The sequence below is a fragment of the Mandrillus leucophaeus genome, unplaced genomic scaffold, assembly GCF_000951045.1.
Source record: "Mandrillus leucophaeus isolate KB7577 unplaced genomic scaffold, Mleu.le_1.0 Scaffold557, whole genome shotgun sequence".
NCBI classification, from domain to species: domain Eukaryota; kingdom Metazoa; phylum Chordata; class Mammalia; order Primates; family Cercopithecidae; genus Mandrillus; species Mandrillus leucophaeus.
The window spans coordinates 2,040,728-2,046,315 of NW_012105997.1; positions in this window are offsets into that span (position 1 = coordinate 2,040,728).

The following is a 5,588-nucleotide window of genomic DNA, read 5'->3' on the forward strand; positions in this document are numbered from 1 at the left end:
TCATGTTGGCCAGGCTGGTCCTGAACTCCTGACCTCAGGTGATCCACCTGCCTCGACCTCCCAAAGTGCCGGGATTACAGGTGTGAGTCACCACACCCAGCCTCCATTTTCATTTTTCTTTAACAGGTCTAAAGGTATGTTTAGATTCAGGTTAAATTATTTACCTCATCACAATAGAAGGCACATAATGTCAGGCGCGTCTACTATTTCTGACATGGAGTTTCATCATTGGGTTAGGGAGTGACAGCTGATGTCTCCATTGCAAAGATCATCAGCCACTAGTCCAGGGGGTGATGACTGGATACACTGTGAAAATCCAGTTCCCCAGGTAAAGATATTTCCAGATAAGAATTGCTATTGCTTTTGTTTTCCATTAATGACCCCTACCTGAATCAATTGTTCTACTGGGAGGTGCAAAGTTGAAATGTTCTAGTTCTTTCATATGTTTAACATTCACTAACTGGCATTTTTCTGTAAAAACAAACTTTCTATCATCTCAACTGAACTTATTTGGTTTCACTGAAATACAATTCCTATTAAAAAGGCAAAATAATTGTTTAATTATTTCCTTTTATTAACCAGTTTTTAGAGTAATGTATTGGTGAAACAGCCATCTTAATTGGTCACAACTTTTTGTTTTGCTGTATGGGATTTCTCTTCTTTTGAGTATCAGCATAGACTTAAACATTTTGATATGTTTAATGTTTCAACAAATTATTATTATTTTTGTGATGCTTATATCATCAGAAATTGGGTCATTTGGAGTCCCCGGGGACAGGCTCTCATGTCCTTTAAACATTGGTCTACTAGTCTCTGGATGTTTCCTTCTTTTCTGACATAAGCTGGCCCAGTCTCACTTTGTACATTCCCTGACCCTGACATTAAATAGGCTACTTCTCCAGTGGTCCCAGATTCCTTCTCGGAAAGAACAGTAATAGAAACCAAATGATGGGACCGGGGAGCTAATTTTCCTGGGGAAGGGGTAACATTGCTTCTAGACCTTTCGATGGACAGAACTAGGAAACGTATTTCTAAAAATCACAAGTTAATAGATATGCTTCTTATTTAAATTAAATACTTACAGGCCTTTAAAAAAACCTATGTTTACCCTCTACTTGTATCTCATTTCTCTTATACTGAAAATCTTGGTTTCTAATAATACCAACAATTATCTCTTGTATTATCTTACAGTATACCTGTATAGTTTCAAATGACCATATGAGTGTAAGTATTAAGAAACTACTAAACTACTAAATAAGATTTAAGATTCCTTGGTAGTTCTTTTTCTTTTCTTTTCTTTTCTTTTTTTTTTTTGCGATGGGGTCTCACTCTGTTGCCCAGGCTAGAGTGCAGTGATGCAATCTCGCCTCACTGCAACCTCTGCCTCCCGGGTTAAAGCGATTCTCCTGCCTCAGCCTCCTGAGTAGCTAAGCCGGGCATGCGCCACCACCCCCAGTTAGTTTTTGTATTTTTAGTAGAGGTGAGGTTTCACCATGTTGGTCAGACTTGCCTCCAACTCCTGACCTCAAATGATCTGCCTACCTCGGCCTCCCAAAGTGCTGGGATTATAGGCGTGAGCTACCGTGCCTGGCCAGTCTTTAAAATAGATCCCAGTAATGACATACAGTCAAAGGACTATGTTACAGAGTCACTTGAAATATTTTTCTCAGTGGTTTCTTGTTTTGGCATATAGTTAGGGTCATTTCATTTCATGCCACTTAAGTTTAAAGCCTTAAATTTGCTAAAAAATAAGGCGTTGGAAAACACAGTTGGTAATTTACCTGCACAATATTTCTGTTCTTCCCTGTAAGTGTTAAATAATTAGGTGTGATGGAACTTATATAGGTTGATTGAGTGTTAAAATCTATGGCAAGCATTGGGATCATCTAAGGACTTTCAGGCTCATGGTAACCTTTGTTGTGCTGTATCTCCGCAGACAAGCAGACCCTTTCAGAGACTGAGAAGGAAGATGCTAAAGGTGCTTGACTTTGGCCATGAGAGAAAGTGTTTGAGGTGTTAGCCTATAGAATAAGATTGACTCAGGCGTGAATCCTAGTCCTGTCAGTTATTACCTGTGTAATCCTGGATGAGTTAACTTGGACCCTCAATTTTCTTATCCGTAACAAAGTAATAATAATCATCTCACAGGGCTTCATTTCCCATCCAGGTTAAATGAAACAACACATATAAAGCACTTTGCGCGTTTCCCAGCACTATACACGTAGCTGGTGTTATTAGGGTGGCAAAAAAGAGTGCACTTTTTCTCTTATTATTCTATTGGTTTTTCAAAAAATGTTTTTATAATGAGCATGGTTTGTCTTCATAAAAGCAAACAAACAGCAAACTCCAATAATCTGGGGGTGGGGGTGAGAAGGAGAATGAACTCACTATGGTAGTTTTGTGTATTGATCATTCCTCTGTGAATTTTTCTGTCCTTAATTATGTGACTTTAATGCCATCTAGTGGAAGGTGACAGAGTCTATTTCCTCAAGTAGCCTCATTTGATAAGGAAAAAAATCCCATGTTTATTTTATGTAATAGATCGCTCAAGTTCCGTTCCTTCCTTATTAAAGAAATGTTCAGAATCCATAGTCATCAATAAAGATGTTTCTGATGAAATTTATTTTAAGGACATAGCCTTTAGTATTTTACGAGTGAAAAATTTCCTACAGAGAGGGTAGGTTTGTTTTATTCTAGAACTGTTCTCTTGTATTTTCATATTTGTATTTAAGATTTTACATGTCAATTTTTATGATAAATCTACTAAATTTGTTTTAACATAATGCTAGCAAATACACAGCAGCTTGTGATAAGACTGTTCTTTTTAAGAGAAAGACCTGTTGTCATTAAACTTTTTTTTTTATTTTGCCTTGATTTTGTTTTTAAATAATGAATGTGGAATGAATATCAAGTCTCACTGATCATGAACCTAAGCTCATCCAGTTTTGTGGTGGTGGCAGGGAGCGCCAGGGAACCAGGGGGCCAGGTTGGGCTCCTGCCTTTCCATCCAGTGTGACCTCGAATAGAGCCCCACCCCCGCTTCACGTGCACGTGGTCAGATGGGGTGAGAAGCTCTCTCACATTTCATCTTGTGGCATCCTTTAATCCTTAGCTTCCGGTTTGTAAAGGAGAGTGAGACCTGCTCTTTACCACTGTAGCTTACCAGTTATAGGGGAGTCTAAGTCCTGATTTTTACTTATAGTTATGGTAATCAATTCTTCCTGTTAGGATGCTCTTGGCTGCTGGGGCATTTCTACCCCTTCCTTGCTGCTACCCAGATATAACCCTGGCCACACCTTGTATTGACTAGACTTCAGAAAATTGTTTTATTTTTGAATTATTATACTTGTATTGCTTTAGTTGAATCAGTGTCTCCTGACTCCTGCCACCTTACTTTGGGTTTGGTGCTGAATTGGGCCAGCATATGCAGGAGGGCCCAGGGGGTCGGGCTCCCAACTTCCTGCCAGAGATGCAGATGGAGATCACGGGACACACCTTAAGCAGGGTACCATTGCTCCAGCATTGGCACGTGCTCTGTTTAGGTACCACAAAGAGAAAGTACAGCTGTCATGTAATGACATGTAATGTAATTGACTCTCCAGAAATGAGGAAGGCCTGTGTGGTCTTCTTGATCTTGCTGCCGCACAAATTGTTGATATCTGCCCCCTGTCCTGGCTCAGAGATGATCCCTTGTGACAGGCATCAAAAGAACATGAGAACCTAAATGTTGTGCTAAGTGGCAGTGAAATTAGTGTTTAAGTGTGGGCTCTGGATAGTTGGGGGGTCCTGGCTCTGAATCTATTTCTTTGCTCTGTGCCCTTTCCTTGGTTACAAGCGATGCGCCTCACTAGCCCCGTGTGTAATGCACGTGTAATGACAGCACCTGCTTCCTCCAGCCACAGGAGGAAGCTCATACGTGCTAAACGGTTAGCATATTGCTTGACATCTGGTTATTAAAAGTTAACTGTTATATGTTATGTATATTAAATGAATCATATATTAATATATTAAATGGTTTTCATGTTAGTTACATGTTGTATAATATTATCGCATATACCTTAAACAGTGTAATTGGATTATTTATAACTCAAAGGATAAATGCTTGAGGAGTCAGATACCCCATTCTCCATGAGGTGCTTATTTCACATTGCATGTCTGCATCAAAACATACGATGTATTATTTATTATATACTATATTATTTAATATGTTCCATTAGATTAAAATTTTAATTATATATTATAGTGTGATACTAATAGGTTGAGATATATTTATTTATTTGGTTTTCTGGTATTCCTGGCTGAAGGAAATCATGCTTCCATTTCCACATGATGATTGCCTATAATTTGGTTTTTAGCTTTCCCCATTTCCCCGTGTCAGTTAAACAGGTCTGGTTCTTCTTCCTCTTGTTGCATTTTCCAGAACTGGAGGATTTTTATGGGTTACTTCCCTGGAATTTGATAGCCCATGGCATATTTTGAAAATTTTGGATTTCTGCAATTTTGCCAATTTTGTATATAAAAGGTGGAGATGCTTTCGGAACAGATCAGTACACCCCCAGCTGGACCCCTCCCACTTCCATGGATTTCATCTGAAGAGCCTCCATACCCACGTCAGCTCAAGCTGAGCATCATCTATGATGACGCAGAACTGAAATAAAATGTACTGTGTCCAGAGGAGTTCCACTCTGAGGTTCTTTTTTATTTGTTTAATTTTTGTGGGTACATAGTAGATGTATATATTTATGAGGTACATGAGATATTTTGGTACAGGCATGCAATGTGAAATAAGCTCATCATAGAGAATGGGGTATCCATCCCCTCAAGCATTTATCCTTTGAGCTACAAATAATTCAGTTACACTCTTTAAGTTATTTTAAAATATACAATTAAGTTATTATTGACTGTAGTCACCTGGTTGTGCTATCAAATAGTAGGTCTTATTCATTCTTTCTAACTATGTTTTTGATCCCCCTTAAACTGTCTCCTCCCCTACCTCTGGTTCCCCACTACGCTTTGCAGCCTCTGGTAACCATCCTTCTACTCTCTATGTCCATGAGTTCAATGAGGCTCTTTCCCACGCCAAGCGTTGCTTTCTTCCCTGCCAATGGCTTGCCTTTTGCTCTGTGTTTCCATCAGACTCTTGCAGGGATGGTGGAAAAGAAGTAGTTTTCTGTAATGTTTTAGATATATCCCTTTCATCTTTAATTACCTTTAGATAGCTACTTACAGAATGGCAGCTCTGGGGACATAAAGCCAAATGCCCAACATCTGTCTAGGTTTGTTATACATCTGTAGAGAATTGCATTAAGAAAATAAAACTAGGCTGGGCATGGTGACTTACGCCTGTAATCCCAGCACTTTGGGAGGCTGAGGCAGGTGGATCACCTGAGGCCAGGTGTTCAAGACCAGCCTGGCCAACATGGCAAAACCCCCGTCTCTACTAAAAATACAAAAATTAGCCAGGCATGGTGGTGCATGGCTGTAATCTTAGCAACTTGGGAGGCTGAGGTGGGAGAATTGCTTGAACCCAGGAGGCAGAGGTTGCAGTGAGCCAAGATCGCACCACTGCACTCCAGCCTGGGTGATAG